The following is a 25,214-nucleotide window of genomic DNA, read 5'->3' on the forward strand; positions in this document are numbered from 1 at the left end:
CTGTCAACTTCTCAGAGTTCTCCAAGAAGTGCTCAGAGAGGTGGAAGACCATGTCTGCTAAAGAAAAGGGGAAATTTGAAGATATGGCAAAGGCTGACAAGTCTCGTTATGAAAGAAATTGAAAACCTACATTCCCCCCAAATGGGGAGACCAAAAAGAAATTCAAGGACTCCAATGCACCCAAAAGGCCTCCTTCTTCTTGTTCTGTTCTGAGTACCGCCCCAAAATCAAAGGTGAGCATCCTGGCTTATCCATTGGTGATGTTGCAAAGAAACTAGGAGAGATGTGGAACAACACTGCAGTGGATGACAAGCAGCCCATGAGAAGAAGGCTGCCAAGCTGAAGGTGAAGTACAAGAAGGATATTGCTGCCTACAGAGCTAAAGGAAAACCTGATGCAGCGAATAAGGGGGTGGTCAAGGCTGAAAAGAGCAAGAAAAACAAGGAAGAAGAAGATGAGAAGGAGGATGAGGAAAACGAGGAAGAAGAGGAAGTCAAAGTTGAAGAAGATGATGAATAATTTGGTTCTAGCACAGTTTTTTTTTTCCTTGCCTATAAAGCATTTAACCCCCTGTACACAACTCACTCATTTTAAAGAAAAAAATTGAACGGTAAGGCTGTGTAAGATTTGATTTTAAACTGTACAGTGTCTTTTTTTTGTATCGTTAACACACTACCGAATGTGTCTTTAGATAGCCCTGTCCTGGTGGTATTTTCAATAGCCACTAATCTTGCCTGGTACAGTCTGGGGGTTTTAAATGGGCACGAAAATTTAAAGCACAGCACAAATTAGTTATATATGGGGACAGTAGGTTCGTTTTTGTTTTTGTTTTCTTTCGGTTTTATTTTTGGTTTTTTTTTTCATCTTCAGTTGTCTCTGATGCAGCTTATAAGAAGATAATTGTTGTTCTGTTAACTGAATACCACTCTGTGATTGCAAAAAAAAAAAAAAAAATTGCAGCTGTTTTGTTCACATTTTGAATGCTCCTAAGTAAATACCATTTAAAAAAAAAAAGAAAATGGAAGACATAATTTCCTATGATTCAACTCAAAGTCCAAATGACATGGGACATTTATACTTTTGTATTACTATGGAAGTTCTGATGAAATCGATTATCACGATTGCCAATTATGTTCATACATATGGCTGTTGACACGTAGTCTGGCCCAAGCTTCTCAGAAGATTGTCCCTGGTGTATATACAGTGGACGTGCATGGAATCATGACACCTGAAGATGGAGAAAATGATCTTCACAACATGTTTTCAGAAATGTCTTGATCAAAATTTTCAGACCTCAGAAACAGAGCTTGAGGACAAAATTTTCCAGATGTATTCAGGGACTATAACACAGGATGAGTGGGAAGGAGTTGGAGAATATAAGTAAGTGGATCTCCAAACACCTAGTCTTAAAACAGCCACATAGGTATAAATTGTGTGTGATTTCTGTCTGTATAATAAAAGGATTTCACAAGTGCTCCATCATAGATCCTAGCAGACATGAAGAAGCTGTGTGCTTTCACTATTTCCTTTTTTCTCCTGAAGTTTTCTCTCATCTTGTGCTGTTTGACTGGACCAATTTGCTTTTGGAGGATAATGAATAGTGAGGATAATCATGGAGATTTGAGAAGTGACTGTGGTTTTTTTTTTTTGCCTTTTTACAATGGAGGACAATTTTACTAACATTTTATATGATTGCAGTTTTAATCTTAGGTAAGTCATTAACTTTAATTCCTGCTTAAACATCATGAATTAGAAATTTTTAGCTGTGTACACAAACAGTGGAGTTCTGTCCTGTTCTTCCCCTGTAACTTTAGGAACCACTGAAAATTAAGTATAACATTAATCTCTATTTTAATACTTTCAAATGTGTCACAGTTTGGTTTAGCTTTAGTATATGGGGCTCCAGTTCATAATGCTGAACAATGAGAGAGACTGGATTCTCTCTGTTGAGTCTTTGTGGATATCATATGTAGAAAGATATCTATTCACCTGTCTTGAATTCACAGTTCTCACCTTTGGAAAGAGCTCAATATGAAGAGACGTCATCACTGCCTATATTCAATTGTCTGCCAATGATTCCTGTATGAGCAGGCATCAAAATGCCTTCATAAAAAGGTTATCTAATTTTGGTCTCCAACAGTTGGGCATACATTCATACACTGAAATATTTGTGTATGTGCAGGTCTATTATATCTGATTACATGTATAACATTACATGTATACTTGTGAATATATATATACTTGCTTTGTAAAATAGTTTTTAAATGAGCCCCTCCTGCCATTCTGGAGTTGACATGAAATATGGAAAAAGACTGCCAGGCTCCATAGTCTGATACCAGAATAATGTTTTGGTCCAGTTTTGCAAATACCCAGTCACATTTAGGCTTATTATTAGTATCAGACAATATTTCTATTAATTATTGAATAAATATAGCATTAGAGAAAATCGAGAGGAATAAATGTACTTCTTGTGGATAAGAAGTTGTTCTCAATGTGGCTACAGAGTTGAGATCCCAAGTGTGAGATGTTACCATTTGTGGCTGCAGATCATGAGGGAAGGAGTGTTGAAATCACTCATCTTTTAGCTAATCAATGTGCCTTGGGACTTTTTTCTTTCATGAACTGAGGTTTCCTGTGCTTCTCTGCCTCTGATCCTTATCCCATCTCATATTCAATTTTCATATCTTTGGGATTTAAAAATACACTTTCCAATTGTTAGCTACAGTACACTCTGTACACTTTGATCGTGATGGTCTCTTCACATTCTTTTTGTTTGTTTGTTTGATTGGTTTTTTGTTTTTGTTTTTGATTTGTTTTTGATTTTGTTTTTCGAGTCAAGAGTTTCTCTATGTAGCCCTGGCTGTCCTGGAACTCACTTTGTAGACTAGCCTGGCCTAAAACTCAGAAATCTGCCTGCCCCTACCTCCCAAGTGCTGGGATTAAAGGCATGTGCCACCATGCCCAGTTGTGGCTTCACATTCTTATACTTCTCTGTTAGGTTAGTAGGAATTTCATTTCTGATGCATTATGTATTGTCCCACATCTCATTGGAAAAATTGTGGAAATTCTCATTGGTGACCCTTTTATAAGTCATAATAAGGTTTAAAATAACATATATATGACTGTTTCAATACACTTTCCTGGTTTAGAAAGAAAAACACAAGCCGGGCGTGGTGGCGCATGCCTTTAATCCCAGCACTCGGGAGGCAGAGGCAGGCGGATTTCTGAGTTCGAGGCCAGCCTGGTCTACAAAGTGAGTGCCAGGACAGCCAGGGCTACACAGAGAAACCCTGTCTCGAAAAACCAAAAAAAAAAAAAAAAAAAAAAAAAAAAAAAAAAAAAAAAAAACCAAGAAAAGCACTTATCTCCAAACTCTCAATTGAAAAATGCAAATTTCAGCAAATGAGCATACTTGGTATTTTTACTCCTGACTAGAGGTGATTGGTAATAGTAACAAATGAACTGCCAACTGTTCTGGGACAGGTGTACACATTTCAAGTGGAGAGAAGTTCTCCATGCTCAGACATCACTTAAAGGATCTCAAAGAATTAGGAAGACTGGGGTGTTAAGAGAAATCTGATACCATTTTTACAAAATTAACATAGTAACATCAAACTAAAAGGTAACATTAAGTTGATGTGTAAAAGAGCCTAAAGGATAATATTCTGGTTATATGGTATATTGTATCATTTTTTTTATTATTATTTTTTTTTTTTTTCGAGACAGGGTTTCTCTGTGTAGCCCTGGCCGTCCTGGAGCTCACTTTGTAGACCAGGCTGGCCTCTAACTCAGAAATCTGCCTGCCTCTGCCTCCCCAGTGCTGGGATTAAAGGTGTGCGCCACCACGCCCGGCTCGTATCATTTTTTTATATTTTGAAATGGATAAATAAATTTAAGTGAAATATATCTTATCGTAATTATTCTCTTTGTTAAATATTAATAGTTGAAAATATCAAAATCATGTTCTCTTACTATGCTTAATTCCCAAGGAATATTTTGTATGGTTTCAAACAATTTAGTACTCAACATTAGACATAGGATCCTCAGGTATGGATATTATTAAATATGCATTAATGATATTTTTAAAGTATAAAGTACAGGAATATGAAAGTTGAATAAAATTTTGATGTATTATTTGGTTCTCAAAATATTCAGTATTATTAAGATGTTTGATGCATAAAATGCATTTAAATAATAAAAAATTTTAAGGAGAATCTGTTATATATTTTATATGGTTTAAGTCATGCTTTTTCATGTATCTGTGGAAATACAAATTCAAGGTTATTTTACAGCAGTCTTTCTCAATAGGACTGTAATCTAGTTCAAGGATGGCTGTAGGCAGCCGCACGCCCAAAAGATGGTGCCGACTTCTGGTACACAGGCACAGTAAACAATGCCATCGCGCAGGCGCCAGCCCAAATCTGGCACCAACCCCTCCCGAGCGGGTGTTACATATCAAAGGGCCGACAGACTGACGAATCCCAGGAGGACAAGTGGCTCTCCCCAGTGCTGGGGTGGATATAGTCAGTCCTCCCGGGGTTTCCCAGAGTTCCCCTGTAGCATTGAGGTGTTCCTGAAAATAAAGAAAGGCTGTTGAGAAGAATCCGATCGTGTTGTGTCTTTTCTTGCTGGACAAGGCGAGCGCAACAAAGTGGTGGCCTGTACAGGGAACGGAGGATTTCATGGATTCACAACTCTTCAGCTGAGGAACAGCGGTACCGGTAAGTCTCCCAAAATTGATCCCTGGTTAAACGGAGGGATATGTTGCTCTTGCCCGTAGACCCAGTGTGGGTAGCTCTTAGTGTTTTTGTTTTGTTTTGTTTTTAATTTCTGGCCTCTGCTTTTGGGTGATAGGAGCAGTTAAGGCAGGTCAGAAAATTTTTATGGAACAACATGAAAGTATGTCAGAGGAAGATAGGAAACATATAAGTAAAAGAAAGAAAAGGGGTGAAAAAGAGAGAGAAAAGGAAAAGGGAGGAAAGGAAAATTCAAAAGGAAAAGGAAATAATGAGAAAGGAAAGGAAATAGCAAAAGGATATCCCTCATTAAAAGACTTAACAATAAGTTCAGCAAGTTCTGACTCCAGTGACTCAGAGCTTGATAAAGATGAGGAAGCTGACCTAGAAGAAGAGGCAGCTCGGTATGAGAGGGATAGGTACGAAAAAAAGGGGGTCGGCTGGCAAAGGAATAAAGTGCTGACCGCTCTACCTCTTAACCCTGAGTATATAGGAAAAAAGGAATCCACAAAAGCTGGTAAACAAGGTACCTCATTGTGCCCAGAGGTTTGGAAGGAAGCTGAACTGACTTTCCCTGTATTCTTAGATGGCCAGGGACGACAGTATCATGAGCCAATAGATTTTAAAACTATTAAGCAGCTGGCTGAGTCAGTCCGTACCTATGGGGTGGGTGCAGCTTTTGTAGTTGCACAGGTTGAGGCGCTTGCTAGATATTGCCTCACCCCGGCGGACTGGAATAATATTGCTCGGGCTTGTTTGTCGTCCAGACAGTGTTTAGATTGGAAGTCCTTGTCCTATGAATATGCAAACAGTCAGGCAGCAGCAAATTTAGCCACAGGACAAGATCCTCAGAGACATTGGGATGCAGACATGCTTCTAGGTTTAGGACGTTTTGCTTTATATCAAACAAATTATCCTGAAGCAGTCTATGCTCAAATAAATGAGGTAGCCTCCAAAGCATGGAAGGCATTGCCGAACAAAGGTGCAGTCACAGGCAATCTTACGAAAATCTTGCAGGGTCCCACAGAATCATTTTCAGACTTTGCAGCACGCCTCATTGAAGCAGCTGCTAGAATTTTTGGAGACCCTGATATAGCTATGCCTTTGGTAAAACAGCTAGTGTATGAGCAATGCACTAAGGAGTGTAGAGCAGCTATTACACCCTATAAACATAAAGGTTTAGAAGTTTGGATGAAGATTTCCAGAGAACTAGAGGGCCCGTTAACCAATGCAGGCCTGGCGGCAGCTGTGGTACAATTGGGTAAATCTAATAATGATACTTGTTATAAATGTGGCCAGAGAGGACATTTTAGAAGACAATGCCCCGAAAATGAGAAAAGGAGTCCATTAGATAAACCTAGACATCCAGGAATATGCCATAAATGTAGAAAAGGAAAACATTGGGCTAATGAGTGCAGGATATACTAAGGACATAGAAGGCCGACCATTATGAGCAGGATATACTAAGGACATAGAAGGCTGACCATTACAAGCAGGATATAATGGCACTGGGCCAAAAAACGGACAGCGGGGCCCGTGTTCCCAGGGCCCTCAAACATATGGGGCTCTTCAGAAAGACCAGACAAGACCTTGGCCGTCTCTCTGTCATCCGAGAGACCACGGAGAGCCACTACTGGCTCTGCAGGATTGGACCTCCACTCCACCACCAGACTCGTATTAACCCCACAGATGGGGGTACAGCCCATAGATACAGATTTTGAAAGGCCCCCTTCCCATAGGTACTGTAGGACTATTGCTTGGCCGCTCGTCTTCTGCTTTAAAAGGATTACAAATTACCCCTGGAGTGATTGATCCAGATTATACGGGGGTTGTGAAAATCTTAGTGGCCTCCCCCAGTGGCATTTCAGCTATCTCTCCAGGAGATAGAATTGCTCAATTATTACTGTTGCCAAGTTTGCATAAACATTTTCCAGCAAATAATAAAATACGAGGAGAGAGTGGACTAGGTTCTACAGGTTCTCGGTTCACTTTCTTATCAATGGAATTAGGAGATCGCCCCATGTTAACTTTGGAGGTTGAAGGACGATCCTTTCTGGGGTTGCTAGACACAGGTGCAGATCGCAGTATTATCTCCGCTCAGGATTGGCCGCCAAAATCTCAAACATCATCTCAAAGCCTCCACGGTCTAGGTTATAAGACTGCTCCCCTTATAAGTGCTAAGGAATTGACTTGGAAACATGAGGAAGGTAAGTCAGGGAAATTTTTCCCTTATATTGTGGATATTCCTGTGACCCTATGGGGTAGGGATGTCTTAACCCAAATGGATCTTATACTAACTAATGAATATTCCCCACAGGCCCGAAACATTATGTCTAATATGGGCTACACCCCAGGAAAAGGGTTAGGAAAGTCATTACAAGGCATGACTAGGTCAGTGCCTGCAAAGTTCAAACAAGATAGAAAGGGATTGGGTTTTTCCTAGGGGCCATTGAGGGGGGTATACCCATTACTTGGAAAACAAAGGAGCCTGTATGGGTTCCTCAATGGCCTCTTTTCTCTGAAAAATTAGTAGCTGACAGACAATTAGTAGAGGAACAATTGAAATTAGGACATATTCAACCTTCCCAGTCACCTTGGAATACACCCATATTCGTGATTAAGAAAAAAATCAGGCAAATGGAGGCTCCCGCATGATCTTCGAGCCATTAATAATCAAATGCAGATTATGGGCCCCATACAGAGGGGTCTGCCCCTACTTTCTAGTTTGCCCAAAGAGTGGCCTATTATAATCATTGATATTAAAGATTGTTTTTTCTCTATTCCCCTTGCATTGTGTGATAGTGAGCGCTTTGCCTTTACTCTTCCTTCTGTAAATAATGAAGAGCCTGATAAACGGTATCAATGGATAGTTTTACCTCAAGGGATGGCAAACAGTCCTACTATGTGTCAACTTTTTGTAGGAGAAGCCCTACAACCTGTCCGTGATGCATTCCCAAAGTTAAGGATAGTACATTATGTAGATGATGTCCTTCTTGCCTCAAAGAATAAAGAAAGTTTAGATGAAGCCTATATTAAGCTAGTAAAAGAACTAGAAATGAAACAATTATTTATAGCTCCTGATAAAGTTCAAATGGGAAATTTAGGAGAGTTCTTGGGTGCTCGAATTACTCCACATTTTATTACACCTCAAAAGATAGAATTACGTAAAGATCATTTTAAAACATTAAATGATTTCCAGAAATTGCTAGGTGATATAAATTGGATTCGTCCATATATGAGGCTATCAAATTTTGAATTAATCCCTCTTTTTGATATACTGAAAGGTGATCCACAGCTTTCGTCACCTCATGCTCTCACCCCTGAGGCCCGAGTAGCATTAGAAAAGGTAGAAAGGTGTTTAGAAAAGGCCAAACTGTATAGATGGAAAGAGGGAGAGGACATCCTCTTATGCATTTTGAAGACATTCCGTCAACCAATAGGAGTGTTGTGGCAGTCAGGTTCTCTATTGTGGATTTATCCTCATGTATCTCCCAATAAAACCCTTGAATATTATCCCATTACTGTAGCTCAATTAGTGATTTTGGGCATTAAATCGTGTATTCAACATTTTGGAGCATCCCCTCAGAAAATCATTACACCTTATAATGCTATTCAAATACAGATTCTAAGTTCTTTGATAGATGATTGGGCTTTATTGCGCTGTAGTTTTGATGGGGAATTAGGTAATCATTATCCCAAAGATTCTTTGCTACAATTTTTTAGTGAACATCCAGTGATTTTCCCCAAAGTCACAGCATCTAAACCCATATCGGGTGCATTGGATATTTATACAGATGGTTCTAAAACAGGTGTTGGTGCCTACGTAGTTAATTCTCAAAAACCCGTTCTTTTTCAATACAATCCTGGCACTCCACAACTTACTGAGTGTAAAATTGTGTTGGAAGTATTCAAAGCTTTTAAGGAATCTTTTAATCTAGTCTCTGATTCGGCTTATGTAGTAAATGCAGTGTGTGCATTAGAAATTGCAGGACCCATTAGACCTACCAGCCCTGTGTGCACCATCTTATTAGAGTTACAAAAATTGATTTGGAAAAGAACACATAAATTCTTTATTCAACATATATGAGCTCACTCTACCTTACCAGGCCCTATGGCAGAAAGAAATGCCTTAGTGGACGCTAGCACTTGCATGGAATTTATTTTTCATGCCACCCCACTGGAGCTTGCAAAAGATTTTCATCAATTGTATCATGTTCCTGCTGCTACACTTCAGCAGAAATTTGATATCTCTTGAGCCTCAGCATGAGATGTGGTGTTACAATGCCCACAGTGTGTACAATTTCACCACCTTCCTCATGTTGGTATTAACCCTCGCGGATTGCTTCCTCTAAAACTGTGGCAAATGGATGTTACTCATGTCTCAGCATTTGGAAGATTAAAATATGTTCATGTTTCAATTGACACCTGTTCAGGTGTCATTTTCGCCTCCCCCATGTCTGGTGAGAAATCCCGCAACGTGGTTGGCCATTGACTAGAAGCCTGGGCAGCTTGGGGAAGGCCAGATAGTTTAAAAACTGATAGTGGCCCCGCATATACATCAAAATCATTCCAAACCTTTTGCAAAATAATGCAGGTTAGTCACTCTACTGGCCTTCCCTACAATCCACAGGGCCAAGACATTGTGGAAAGAACACATTGAACCTTAAAAGAACTCTTACAAAAACAAAAAGGGGGAATCGCTGATGGCCAGCCACCCAAAGAACAATTATCTTTAGCCCTCTTTACTTTAAATTTTTAAATTCTGGACGAACATGGTCGTTCGGCTGCAGATAGGCATGCCATGACCTCGCCTATCCTTAAACAGGATGTCAAATGGAAAGATGTCCTAACTGGAAAATGGTATGGCCCAGATCCTGTTATTTCGAGATCCAGGGGAGCTGTTTGTGTTTTTCCACAAAGTCAAGAACACCCGATTTGGGTACCAGAGAGGCTGACGCGAAAATTGCTCCCCCTGACAGAGATATAGATTGTAATAGTTCCGGAAGGACATGTTTTTTAGCAGAATGTTGGCAGGGTATACCGCTGTGGTTGTGAAATTTCTCACCTTTGTGCCTATAGTAGATTTTGAAATGTTTGCCACCTATGCCCATTAGGTGCCCCCTGTATAAAGTTGTATAAGCTAATTTCTCTCAGTCTCTTGAACAGATTCACCTCTTATCTGAGTAGGAAATTGGTTGGCTAAAGCGGAGCAGTTGTCCAGAAAGCTGCTCCTCCAGATTGCCAAACTCAACAGCACTCGACTGGACCCCATCACCTTGGGGGACTTCACCTCCTGGATCACCAATGCCTTCTCATATTTTAAGGAGTGGGCGGGAATGTTGGCCTGGGGAGCAGTGGTCCTCCTGGGTTGTGTCTTTTGTGTCTGGCTGTTGTGTCGATTCAAACAAGAGCACGCTCAGTATAAGGCAGTGGTGTACCAAGCATTGATGGCGATTAAAGAGGGCGTCTCCCCTGTAGTTTAGTTCCCCTTTTGTAGAGTTCGCCCTAGGTCATTTAGCAGTTACTGTCACACAGCACTGCCGGTATCCAGAAACGGGCAACTTTCCTTATGCACAGACCAACCTAAGACACGGGGCCCAGTGGCGATAGGGTAACCCTAGGACGGGTAAGGCTGTGACATGAAAGGATCGACCTAAGACAGGAGCCGTAGCCAATGGACAGACTTGCCCAGACCTAGTCCAGCATCATATTATTAAACAAAAAAGGGGAAGATGTAGGAAGCCGCACACCCAAAAGATGGCGCCGACCTCTGGTACACAGGTGCCATAAACAACGCCATTGTGCAGGCGCCAGCCCAAATCTGGTGCCAACCCCTCCCGAGCAGGTGTTACATATCAAAGAGCCAACAGACTGACGAATCCCAGGAGGACACGTAGCTCTCCCCAGTGCTGGGGTGGATATAGGCAGTCCTCCCGGGGTTTTCCGGAGTTCCCCTGTAGCATTGAGGTGTTCCTGAAAATAAAGAAAGGCTGTTGAGAAGAATCTGATCATGTTGCATCTTTTCTTGCTGGACAAGGCGAGTGCAACAGATGGCATTCAGAGATAAAACAATCTTTATTAACTTTTATGAATAAAATATTCATCATATCATAGTGCCCTATGTCTATGAATTCTTAAATTGTATTCACCTCTAAAGATTGCTAATATATGAGGTTTATTTCAAGACATTTAGACAGAAATTTAGCATGTCTCATATTACAAGCTTTACTGCAATTGGAATTTTATTTCAAACATTGTTCTTAATCATCATTATGCCTTGTTTCAGAATATCATTGAGAAGATACGAGTTTTCTCTGGTAATGTTTTTTACTACTGACGAGATCAACAAGAATCCTTATCTTTTACCCAACATGTCTTTGCTATTTTCCTTCATGGATGGCCTGTGTGAAGATAAATTGGGAGTTCTGGGTAAGATATATTTAGAAGAAAAAAATCATTTGGTTTTTAATTATATCTGTGAATTAGAGGATGATTGAAACATATATCTTACAGGACCACCATGGAAAACAGCTGTAAAACTGTCCATTTATTCTAGGACACCATATGTAAGAATGTGTGACACTGGACAAGTTAACAACATTTAAATTCCATTTACATTTGCCTACAAGAAAACTTGAACAGCATGCATTTATGAGTGATGAGTATGTTGCTACACACTCACAAACACACATACACACAAACACTCTCACTCGCACACACACATATTTTAAAATAGATATATATTATTTATATTATATAAAATAAAGAATTAAGTAAATAGTTCATAGATGTACTAGGCAAACAGGCAAACTGTTTTTGAGAACAGTGGGATGTATCAGAGATAGTCAACAATCTAATAGGAATGATATTTATAGTATAATCTTAAGATCTTTGATAGGAGTTCTGAAAGGTGAGCAATGTTACTTGTATATAAGTCCAAACATCCTGACAATAATATTCCTCAGTAGATGTTTTATCATCTCTTCTATATCCTTTAGGTTTTCTTTGGACCATTTAATTCTAACCTAAGTGACCATGACCTGTTCCCCTATGTCCATCAGGTAGCCACCAAGGACACACGTTTGTCCCATGGCATGGTCTCCTTGATGCTTCCTTTTAGATGGACTTGGATAGGACAGGTCATCTCAGATGATGACCAGGGTATTCAGTTTCTCTCAGACTCAACAGAAGAAATGCAAAGACATGGGATATGTTTAGCTTTTGTGAATGTGATCCCAGAAAACATGCATATATATGTGACAAGAACTAAGACATGATAAGCAAATTATGACAGCATCAGCAAAAATTGTTATCATTTGTGGTGAAATGAACTCTACTCTAGAAGTCAGCTTTAGAAGATGGGAATATTTAAGTGCACGGAGAATTTGTATCACAACCTCACAATGGGATGTCATCACAATTAAAAGAGATTTCAGCCTTGATTTCTTCATGGGACTGTCACTTTTGCACACCACAAAGGTGATATTGCTAAATTTAGGAATTTTTTGCAAACAATGAAAACGAACAAATATCCAGTAAACATTTCTGAGTCTATACTAGAGTGGACTTATATTAATTGTTCAGTCTCTAAGAACAGCAATAAAATGGATCATTTTACATTCAACAACACATCGGAATGGACAGCATTGCACAAATGCGACATGGCCCTGAGTGAAGAAGGTTACAATTTGTATAATGCTCTGTATGCTGTGGCCCACACCTACCATGAACTCATGCTTCAACAAATAGAGTCTCAGAAAATAGCAGAACCCAGAGGATTATTCACTGACTGTCAGCAGGTAAGGTTTCTTACTTTTCATTATGCTTATATATATATCAATGTGATCTTTTAAATGGACCCAGAGAAACAACTGGACATTTGTTAAAGGTTATTCTGTCAGTGGAAAGAGTTCTACATTGCAAAACTCTCTAATTAATCATTTACATGAATGAATATCGTGTACAAAATAATGTTTAATAGGAGACAAAACATTTTTAATGATAGCAGTGAGTTTTGTGAAAACGTGTCTCAAGATTTCCATAAATAAGTTCAAATTTTAAAATAGGAACCAAGAGTTTTATCATAAAAGCCTTAAATGATGACTAGACTAGAATATTTTTTAATGCATAATTTCTCAACCAAACAGTGGTGGCACATACCTTTAATCCAAGCAATTGGGAGGCAGAGGGGCAGGAGGATATCTGAGATTGAGGCCAGCCTGGTATATAGAGTGAGTTCCAGGACAGCCAGGGCTATACAGAGAAACCCTGTCTCGAAAAAACAAAAAACAAAAAACAAAACAAAACAAAAAAGAAAAGTTTCTCAGGGATCAGTACATGTGCAGTACAATTAGTTACTCACTGAACTTTACAATTACTTACAAAAACATAAATGATTAAGACTGTACATTTTTTAAGTTTATGTTTATCTCATATATGTATACTGTCTATTCATGAAGGACCCACAACCATTCTTTATCTTCACACACATTCACAATTCTCCTTCATTTGCACATACAGGGCTTCATTTTTTTCCTTCTTTTTTTTAAAAATTAGGTATTTTCTTCATTTACATTTCCAGTGATATCCCAAAACTCCCCCATACCCCCCCACCACTCCCCTACCCACCCACTCCCACTTCTTGGCCCTGGTGTTCCCCTATACTGAGGCATATAAAGTTTGCACAACCAATGGGCCTCTCTTTCCACTGATGTCCGACTAGGCCATCTTCTGATACATATGCATCTAGAGACTCGAGCTCCGGGGGGGGGGGGGCGGGTACTAGTTAATTCATATTGTTGTTCCACGTATAGGGTTGCAGATCCCTTTAGCTCCTTGGGTACTTTCTCTAGCTCCTCCATTGGGGGCCCTGTGACCCATCCAATAGGTAACTGTGAGCATCCACTTTTGTGTTTGCTAGGCCCCTGCATAGTCTCACAAGAGACAGCTATATCAGGGTCCTTTCAGCAAAATCTTGCTAGTGTATGCAATGGTGTCACGGTTTAGAGGCTGATTATGGGATGGATCCTTGGATATGGCCATCTCTAAATGGCCTGTCCTTTCATCTCAGCTCCAAACTTTGACTCTGTAACTCCTTCCATGGGTGTTTTATTCCCAATTCTAAAAAGGGGCAAAGTGTCCACACTTTCTTCTTCATTCTTCATGAGTTTCACAAATTGTATCTTATATTTTGGGTATTCTAAGTATCTGGGCTAATATCCACTTATCAGTGAGTACATATCATGTGAGTTCTTTTGTGATTAGGTTACCTCACTCAGGATGATGCCCTCCAGGTCCATCCATTTGCCTAGGAATTTCATAAATTCATTTTTTTAATAGCTGAGTAGTACTCCATTGTGTAAATGTACATCATTTTCTGTATCCATTCCTCTGTTGAGGGGCATCTGGGTTCTTTCCAGCTTCTGGCTATTATAAATAGGGCTGCTATGAACATAGTGGAGCATGTGTCCTTCTTACCAGGTGGAACATGTTCTGGATATATACCCAAGAGAGGTATTGTGGGATCCTCCGATAGTAGTATGTCCAATTTTCTGAGGAACACCAGACTGATTTCCAGAGTGATTGTACAAGCTTGCAATCCCACCAACAATGGAGGAGTGTTCCTCTTTCTCCACATCCTCGCCAGCATCTGCTGTCGCCTGAATTTTTTATCTTAGCCATTCTGACTGGTATGAGGTGGAATCTCAGGGTTGTTTTGATTTGCATTACCCTGATGATTAAGGATGATGAACATTTTTTCAGCTGCTTCTCAGCCATTCAGTATTCCTCAGGTGCGAATTCTTGGTTAAGCTCTGCACCCCAATTTTAATGGGGTTATTTGAATTTTTGGAGTCTACCTACTTGAGTTCTTTATATATATTGGATATTAGTCCCCTATCTGATTTCGGATAGGTAAAGATCCTTCCCCAATCTGTTGGTAGCCTTTTTGTCTTATTGACAGTTCTTTTGCCTTATAGAAGCTTTGCAATTCAATGAGGTCCCATGTGTTGATTCTCGATCTTAGAGCAGAAGCCATTGCTGTTCTATTCAGAATTTTTCCCCTGTGCCCATATCTTCGAGGCTTTTCCCTACTTTCTCCTCCATAAGTTTCAGTGTCTCTGGTTTTATGTGGAGTTCCTTAATCCACTTAGATTTGACCTTAGTACAAGGAGATAGGAATGTATCAATTCACATTCTTCTACATGTTAACTGCCAGTTGTGCCAGCACCATTTGTTGAAAATGCTGTCTTTTTTCCACTGGATGGTTTTTGCTCCCTTGTCAAAGATCAAGTGACCTTAGGTGTGTGGGAACATTTCTGTCTTCAATTCTATTCCATTGGTCTACTTCTCTGTCACTATTCCAGTACCATGCAGTTTTTATCACAATTGCTCTGTAGTACAGCTTTAGGTCAGGCATGGTGATTCCACCAGAGGTTCTTTTATCCTTGAGAAGAGTTTTTGCTATCCTAGGTTTTTTGTTATTCCAGATGAATTTGCAGATTGCCCTTTCTAATTCGTTGAAGAATTGAGTTGGAATTTTGATGGGGATTGCATGAATCTGTAGATTGCTTTTGGCAAGATAGCCATTTTTACAATATTGATCCTGCCAATCCATGAGCATGGAAGAACATTCCACCTTCTGAGATCTTCCTTAATTTCTTTCTTCAAAGACTTGAAGTTCTTATCATACAGATCTTTCACTTCCTCAGTTAGAGTCACGCCAAGGTATTTTATATTATTTGTGACTATTGAGAAGGGTGTTGTTTCCCTAATTTCTCTCTAAGCCTGTTTATCCTTTGTGTAGAGAAAGGCCATTGACTTGTTTGAGTTAATTTTATATCCAGCTACTGCACTGAAGCTGTTTATCAGGTTTAGGAGTTCTCTGGTGGAATTTTTAGGGTCACTTATATATACTATCATATCATCTGCAAAAAGTGATATTTTGACTTCTTCCTTTCCAATTTGTATTTCCTTGATCTCCTTTTGTTGTCGAATTGCTCTGACTAGGACTTCAAGTACAATGTTGAATAGGTAGAGAGAAAGTCGGCAGCCTTGTCTAGTCCCTGATTTTAGTGGGAATGCTTCCAGTTTTTCGCCATTTACTTTGCTGTTGGCTACTGGCCTGCTGTAGATTGATTTTATCATATTTAGGTATGGGCCTTGAATTCCTGATCTTTCCAAGACTTTTATCATGAATGGGTGTTGGATTTTGTCAGATGCTTTCTCCACATCTAACGAGATGATCATGTGGTTTTTGTCTTTGAGTATGTTTATATAGTGGATTATGTTGATTTATTACCATATATTAAACCATCCCTGCATCCCTGAAATGAAACCTACTTGGTCAGGATAGATGATTGTTTTGATGTGTTCTTGGATTCGGTTAGCGAGAATTTTATTGAAGATTTTTGCATCGATATTCATAAGGGAAATTGGCCTGAAGTTGTCTATCTTTGTTAGGTCTTTCTGTGGTTTAGGTACCAGAGTAACTGTGGCTTCATAGAATGAGTTGGGTAGAGTTCCTTCTACTTCTATTTTGTGGAATAGTTTGGGAAGAACTGGAATTAGATCTTCTCTGAAGGTCTGATAGAACTCTGCACTAAACCCATCTGGTCCTGGGCTTTTTTTGGTTGGGAGACTATTAATGACTGCTTCAATTTCTTTAGGGGATATAGGACTGTTTAGACCATTAACCTGATCCTGATTTAACTTTAGTACCTGGTATCTGTCTAGAAATATGTCCATTTCATCCAGGTTTTCCAGTTTTGTTGAGTATAGCCTTTTGTAGAGGGATCTGATGGTGTTTTGTAGTTCTTCAGGATCTGTTGTCATGTCTCCCTTTTCATTTCTGATTTTGTTAATTAGGATGCTGTCCCTGTGCCCTCTAGTGAGTCTGACTAAGGGTTTATCGATCTTGTTGATTTTCACAAAGTACCAGCTCCGCGTTTGGTTGATTCTTTGAATAGTTCTTGTTTCCACTTGGTTGATTTCTTCCCTGAGTTTATTTCCTTCCGTCTACTCCTCCTGGGTGAATTTGCTTCCTTTTGTTCTAGAGCTTTTAGGTGTGTTGTCAAGCTGCTTGTGTGTGCTCTCTCTAGTTTCTTTTTTGAGGCACTCATCTTAGAAATGCTTTCATTGTGCCCCTTAAATTTGGGTATGACGTGGCTTCATTTTCATTAAATTCTAAAAAATTCTTTAATATCTTTCTTTATTCCTTCCTTGACCAAGGTATCATTGAGAAGAGTGTTGTTCAGTTTCCACGTGAATGTTGGCTTTCTACTATTTATGTTGTTATTGAAGATCAGCCTTAGTCCATGGTGATCTTATAGGATGCATAGGACAATTTCAATACTTTTGTATCTGTTGAGGACTGTTTTGTGACCAATTATATGGTCAATTTTGGAGAAGGTCCCGTGAGGTGTTGAGAAGAAGGTATATCCTTTTGTTTGAGGATAAAATGTTCTGTAGATATGTGTTAAGTCCATTTGTTTCATAACTTCTGTTAGTTTCACTGTGTCCCTGTTTAGTTTCTGTTTCCACGATCTGTCCATTGATGAAAGTGGTGTGTTGAAGTCTCCCACTATTATTGTGTGAGGTGTAATGTGTGCTTTGAGCTTTACTAAAGTTTCTTTAATGAATGTGGCTGCCCTTGCATTTGGAGCATAGATATTCAGAATTGATAGTTCCTCTTGGAGTATTTTACCTTCGATGAGTATGAAGTGTCCCTCCTTGTCTTTTTTGATAACTTTGGGTTGGAAGTCGATTTTATTCGATATTAGAATGGCTACTCCAGCTTGTTTCTTCAGACCATTTGCTTGCAAAATTGTTTTCCAGCCTTTCATTCTGACGTAGTGTCTGTCTTTTTCCCTGAGATGGGTTTCCTGTAAGCAGCAAGTGTTGTGTCCTGTTTGTGTAGCCAGTCTGTTAGTCTATGTCTATTTATTGGGTAATAGAGTCCATTGATATTAAGAGATACTAAGGAAAGGTAATTGTTGCTTCCTATTATTTTTGTTGTTCGAGTTGGCATTCTGTTCTTGTGGCTGTCTTATTTTAGGTCTGTTGAAGGATTACTTTCTTGTTTTTTCTAGGGCTTGCTTTCCGTCCTTGTATTGGTTTTTTTTCTGTTATTATCCTTTGAAGGGCTGGATTCATGGAAAGATAATGTGTGAATTTGGTTTTATCGTGGACTATTTTGGTTTCTCCATCTATGGTAATTGCAAGTGTGGCTGGGTATAGCAGCCTGGGCTGGCATTTGTGTTCTCTTAGTGTCTGTATAACATCTGTCCAGGATCTTCTGGCTTTCATAGTCTCTGGTGAGAAGTCTGGTGTAATTCTGATAGGCCTGCCTTTATATGTTACTTGATCCTTTTCCCTTACTGCTTTTAATATTCTATCTTTATTTAGTGCATTTGGTGTTCTGGTTATTATCTGTTGGGAGGAATTTCCCTTCTGGTTTCATTTTTTAAAAAGTAATTTTTGGGGCTGGATAGATGGCTCTATGGTTAAGAGCACTGACTGTTCTTTCGAAGGTTCTGAGTTCAAATCCCAGCAACCACATGGTGGCTCATAACCGTCTGTAATGAGATCTGATGCCCTCTTATGTTGCATCTGAAGACAGCTCCAGTGTACTTAGACATAATAAATTAATCTTAAAAACAACAACAACAACAACAACACAGAGGGGGCTTCCCCAAAGTTAAATAAAAAAAGTATTTTTTACAAACATATGCACACACTCAACACCATGTTACTGGTTATCTGGTAATCATTTTTTTTAGCACATTTTACCATCAAACATTAATATGAAGTATATAAATTTTCAATTATCAAAGAGATATATTGTATTTTACTATACAGGATTACTCCATAGAGCTATCTTTTCTGAAAGACATTAAGAAATTAGAGGAAATTCTCAATTTTGTCTTCCCTTTATCAATATGCATATGTATCATGAATCTCTTTTACTCTTTTAGATGGTTTCCTTGCTGAAACCCCAGGTATTTACTAACCCTGTTTGAGAACTGGTGAACGTGAATCCTAGGGAATATCAGTGTGTAGAGTATGACATTTGTATCTTTTGGAATTTTCCACAAGGCCTTGGATTAAGAGTGAAAATAGGAAGATATTTTCCTTGTTTCCCACAGAGCCAACAACTTCTTATATCTGCAGACCTGGAGTGGGTCACAGGAGGGACATCGGTGGGTATACCATAATTTTATATTTTTCATGATACCTAAATTTTAAAATATGAGGCAGTGAAGTAATAGCTGTGTGGTTGAGACCAATAGCTACTCTTACAAAAGACTATCCTCAATTACAAGCACAAACATTTCATAACTCACAACTTTGAGTACAAATGGTCATAGGGAAAAAAGGTCTCTTGATTCCATGTTCAATTGTACCGACATGCCTATTAATCCTACAGTATAAGAATATATTTATTGGGCTGGTGAGATGGCTCAGTGGATAAGAGCACCCGACTGCTCTTCCGAAGGTCCAGAGTTCGGATCCCAGCAACCACATGGTGGCTCACAACCATCCGTAACGAGATCTGGTGCCCTCTTCTGGAGTGTCTCAAGACAGCTACAGTGTACTTACATATAATAAATAAATCTTAAAAAAAAGAATATATTTATTACATATATTTATTAAATATATATTAAAATTTTGTATACACACATACACCACGGAATTTTCTGGATTCTGTGTAACATATTGATAGCCTAATTAAGTGTAGCGTGTATTCATTAACAGAAATCTTCTCCAGATTTAAGGTTTCCTTTTTTACTTGTGTATTTTTTATTGTTTAGTTTATTTATTTACATTTCAAATGTTATCTTGCTTCCATGTTTCCCCTCTTCTTTAGAGGATTGCCTTACCTGGCATCAGAGGGAAGGGAGGACCATGATCCTGTGCATGCTTGATGTCCCAGAATAAGGAAATGCTAGGGTGGTGAGGCAGGAGTGGGTGAGTAGATACGGGAGCTCCGTCATAAAAACCAGGGGAAAGGGAGGAAGGTATAAGGGGTTCAAGGTGTTCTTTTAAACTTAGGAGAGCTTCATTAATTTTATGAGAGTCTTATATAGCATATTTTTGTTCATGTTCATCAAAGAAATCTTTCTTGATCTATCCTACCTTATTTCTCCATACACCTCTGTATTGTTATTTTTTTATTTGTAAATCATTAGAGAACTGATGCCACATAAACATTCCTTTTGGAGTAATCAACTTAGGACGGAAATTTTTTAATTGCTTCAACCTAAATCATATCTAATATTACATGGTGTATTAAATATTGTGACATTCAGTGCACTTCAGGGTAATACAAATAATAATGTGCCTGAAATTGTTAAGTAATACTGGTTATCAGAGGAATATTTATAGCCATATCTGTTAATGTCCCATATATCAATCTAATATCATTATGCATATGATGTATACATGAACTACACAAACATATACAATTTAGGCATTGCCTCAGGTTCCCTCCTCCATGTGTAGTGTGGCATGTACTGCTGGATTCAGGAAAATTCATCAGGAAGAAACAGCAGACTGCTGCTTTGATTGTGTTCAGTGCCCAGAAAATGAGGTTTCCAATGAAACAGGTACATGCTTGCATGCAGAAGAAAAATTGCTAAATTTGAATACCTTCTCTTTCCAAACTAGAAATATGATATGGTCTAGATGAAAATTGAAGCCCTAAAATCTTCATGTTTCAGAACTTAATCAGTTAAAATAATATCAACTGCTTTTGGACCCAGCAAATAACCTGCAATATCTTCTTCAAACAATGTATTTCTCTCACAATATGATGGTTACTAATTTTATGTTACATAGAAAATGTTTAGGGGGATATATACATGTAACAAATTTTTAAACAAAAATTTTAGGCATAATCTATGCATACATTGATTTTTCTTTGATCCTTTATACAAAGCAACTTGACTACATGATCAGTCCATAATCTTTTTCTCCAGTACCCAGCTTAGTACCTGACAAAGACCAGATGTTCAGGGTAGCAGTTGTTGTTTAATGAAATATATTTTAAGAGCTTAGATGGTTAAAAGGATTAAGAATTTCCTGTGAAAGAATTAGAACAAGAATGAAGATTTTCAGAATGTAACAAGAGATGGGATAGTGCTTATCATCAATCACAGCCTACCTAAGGAAAGAGGGATGAATGTGAATTTCAATAGCCTTCATGACCTACAGCTTGGAATGTATAGTAGGGAAGAAAGAGATTGTACCACAATGAGAGGGACATGCATATGTCTATGAGGCATACAGTTTCAAGAATGAAAATATTCCTTTATGCAAACTGTATTTGCATGAGAAATTAAATGTTCTAGCTCCTACATGTAAATAAAGACATAGGCACAATCCATAAAGCAACAAAGTACATAATGCATTGTAACAACTGGCATCAACAATGATGTCTGCAAACTACCCTTTTCTGTGAATAGTGAATTTATGGTTTGAGGAGTTAAATAATCTAAGAGTATGCATATTAATTTTCATAATATTTTCTTTTTTGTTTAATAAATATTTTTTCTCCATTCTCTATGATATTTTTTTCCACTATAAATCATAGTTCAATAGACAGCAATCTTAGGTTCGTGGTTCCTATAGCAATAAGAATGGAATAGATGCTCAACACCAAATTATTTATTGATATATCCTCTGAGTAATACAAATTCACAATTATTAACTGCATAACAATGATATCTTATACAGGTTTATTGTTGTCCACCATCAGATATGGAACAGTGTATGATGTGTCCACATGATAAATATACCAACTTAGAGAAAACCCACTGCCTCCAATGAGCTGTGTCATTTCTTACTTATGAAGATCCATTGGGGATAGCTTTAGGTTGCACTTCCTTGTCCTTCTCAGCCATCACAATGCTAGTACTAGTCACTTTTGTGAAGTACAAGGATACTCCTATTGTGCTGGCCAATAACCGCATTCTCAGCTACATCCTGCTTATCTCTCTACTCTTCTGCTTTTTATGTTCATTGCTCTTCATTGGACATCCCAATCAGGCCAGCTGCATCCTGCAGCAGACCACATTTGGAGTATTTTTCACAGTGGCTATTTCTACAGTGTTGGCCAAAACAATAACTGTGGTCATGGCTTTCAATCTCACTACTCCAGGAAGAAGGATGAGAGGGATGATGATGACAGGGGCACCTAAGTTGGACCTTCCCATTTGTACCCTAATCCAACTTGTTCTCTGTGGAATCTGGTTGGTAACATCTCCTCTCTTCATTGACAGAGATGTACAATCTGAACATGGCAAGACTGTCATTACTTGCAACAAAGGCCCTGTCATTGCCTTCCACTTCGTCCTAGGATACTTGGGTTTCTTGACTCTGGGGAGCTTCACTGTGGCTTTCCTGGCTAGGAACCTTCCTGACAGATTCAAAGAAGCCAAGTTCCTAACTTTCAGCATGCCGGTGTTCTGCAGTGTCTGGATCACCTTCCTCCCTGTGTACCATAGCACCAGGGGGAAAGTCATGGTGGTTGTGGAGGTCTTTTCCATCTTGGTTTCTAGTGCAGGGTTGCTAATGTTATCTTTGTCCCAAAGTGTTATGTTATTTTAATTAGACCAGATGCAAATTTTATACAGAACTACAAAGGTAAATTCCTTTATTGCAACTTTCATTGTATGAAAAGGTTAGATGATACTCAACATATCATTTTCTTTCTCTTGACAAAAGTGTCTGACATTGTCGTTTGTTTTTCATTTATATTTCCTGTCTCTAAAACAACCTTTGTACCACTCCTTGCACTCCTAAAATGCACATGGCTTCATATTTCATTAATTCTTATTGAATGTGTATATATATATTTGCATATGCATATATATTTTGAAATATAAATTGTAGAGACCGCGTAACATTGCATATATTTATGCTCTGAAGGCTCATTATTTGGTACTCTATGGCCAATCTTTAGACTCTGGTTGTCCCTGAAGATGACAACCTCTTCCGTTCCAAGGTTTATAGTTTCCTATAAATGGTTGTGTAGGCTATACTTTTTCAGCTTACTTCCTTCCGTGCTGGAATGCACACTGTAGTGACCCCTTTTCTCATGTTTTGGAGGTCATATTGGTAAGACTTCATAGTGTACCATTGGGGTCACAGGGCAATGTCAGGGTCATGGCAGAGAGTCTGAATCAGAAAACACTATAGAGGTCATGTTGGGGTCTGAATTCGGAGTTCACATGTGATGTCGGGGTCAGGTGTGAGGTCGGTTTCTTGTGATAGGTCAGTGGTTACCCTTGGTGTCAGGGGTCACAAAACCATCTGGGAGACACAGTGTGATCCCTGGCTGCACTTTGGCGTCACCCCTCGCCTCGCCCCCCACTATAGTTGCTCCACCTGGCCAGAGTCAGGTGACCTGGGCAGTAGGGGAATGAGAGACATCTGGAGCACGAGGGCACCCTAGGGTGGACCACAGGCAGAACCGAGCCACAGACAGGGAGCGTGATCTCAGTAACCCCTGACCTCTCCGCTATGGCTGCACTGCCTGCTGCACCGCATGGATACCCCTGAGGACCAAGCCCACGCCCTTACCCCGCAGTCCGGACCCCCGCGGCCTCCCCGCGCGCCCCATCCCTCTGCCACGACCTGGGCTACACCAAGAGGGCGGCACTGGCGGTGGCTGGGACTTCTAATTCCTGTCGCGGTTCTGGAAGCAGCTGTGGGACTTCTGGCAGGTGCAGGGGGACCGGGCGGAGTCTCGGGGATCATGGGAGGGGCGGGACGCCACGCGAGGGCTCTGTGATCCCGGATCCGCACCTGAGTGGTGAAGGTTGAGGGAGGAGGTCTAAGGAGACTGTGTGTGATGTTACGGGGCCACGAGGGGAGGGGGAGGAAGGCGAGGGTGCTTCCCGACAGTAGTGGGCGCTCCCTCACCCCTGAGAGTAACCAGGAAGAGGACTGTGGAGTGATGCGGGGTGTCAGAGGGTCATGCTTCCCCCCTCCGGCTGTCGCCACCAGAGTCTAAAAATGCGTATGTTAATCTTGCGCGGGGCCCAGTGCAGGGGGTGGGGTGGGTGTAAGAGGCTTGGGACTGTGTCGCACCTGCGCAGGGCGGGGCTGTGGGTTAGTGATGGCAGGGGGCGGGGCGCCGTGGGATCAAATAAATAAAAACTAATAACACACATACAAATAAATATGCATGCATGCATACATACATACATACATACATAAATACATACAATAAATGGAACTAAATGCATGGTGCTATACACAGAGTTTGGATGCCACCCACCCACCCGACCTCCATCATATGCCTGCACTATCATACCTACACAACATGCGTACACAACATACACACATACAGGTTCCTACTATCACACCAATGCACACAGTCACCACACACCCACGCACCACATACAACACACACGAACACACACACATGGATATATTTTGAAATTAAATTAAATAGATAATAACTATAAAATCAAAACCATAAATGCAAAAAGGTTTCTGGGGTCAACATTCTGCTGCCAATACACTAACAGAAAAAGAAATCAAAAACACACACACAAACACACACACACACACATTACCTCCCTAGAATGAAAGAAAGGGAAAATAAAAGGAAGGTGTCCTTTGATCTCAACACTGGGGAGGTAGAGGCAGAGGCAGGACTCACTTGAAAGGCCTGCCTGGACTATCTAATATGTTTTGGCACCATGTAGAGAGACTTTGCCTCTCATAAATGAATAAATAAATACAGAAAATATATTCATCCATCTATACATGCATGTGCATGCGGTGGCTCAGAGGGCAAAGCTTCTGGCAGTTAAGGTCTAGGTAAAATAGTACGACCTAGATGGAATGTGAAGGCCTAGGTCAGATTAGTTAAGGACTAGGTAACTCTTACCTGGCTAGCCTGCCATTTTGTGCTGTTACTAATATTGCAAGGACACGTTGTCATATGTTGCTTCTGCAGTTACTCCCAGAGTTGATGACCTATTCTGTTTGGTTCTGTGTCCTCAGAAAACCGATCACAATGGAAACTGGTCAAACTGCTTCCTTTGTTCTACAGTTACCCAGAATAAGCTTTGGACTGGAACAGACCACCCAGCAGCATTTCCTGCACCGATCCATGTATATGCTTTTGTGGCTTTTGCTCTTATAAGCTGCCCTGGAATGGATTCCCAACATAAGAGAGACACCTGCACCAATTTGATGGGTTCTAGTAAAGTGTAAGTTCCAAAGACCTCCCCAGGAACTGACATCCTACTTGGCATGTGTACATGTGCATGTGGAGATGTGCATGTGGACAACTGACTTCCTGGTTGACAAGTTGAGACATGAATGTTAGACAAGGAAAGTCCCCCTGTCACAGTCAAATACCCCAACTAAAGGGAGCAGAATAATACCATAAGATACAATAGATTTAACATATAAATTCACAAAGTACTGTGAGAATATTTATTCAGGGATTGGGAATAAACA

At 39.8% G+C, this 25,214-nt stretch overlaps 1 pseudogene; it reads left to right on the forward strand.

The window, feature by feature from the left end:
• The first annotated feature begins 1,247 nt into the window (after positions 1 to 1,247).
• Positions 1,248 to 23,561, forward strand: LOC147000906 (vomeronasal type-2 receptor 116-like; annotated as a pseudogene).
• Positions 23,562 to 25,214: the final 1,653 nt, after the last annotated feature.

The sequence above is a fragment of the Mus caroli genome, unplaced genomic scaffold, assembly GCF_978045245.1.
Source record: "Mus caroli unplaced genomic scaffold, Mus_caroli_1 scaffold_15, whole genome shotgun sequence".
NCBI classification, from domain to species: Eukaryota; Metazoa; Chordata; class Mammalia; order Rodentia; family Muridae; genus Mus; species Mus caroli.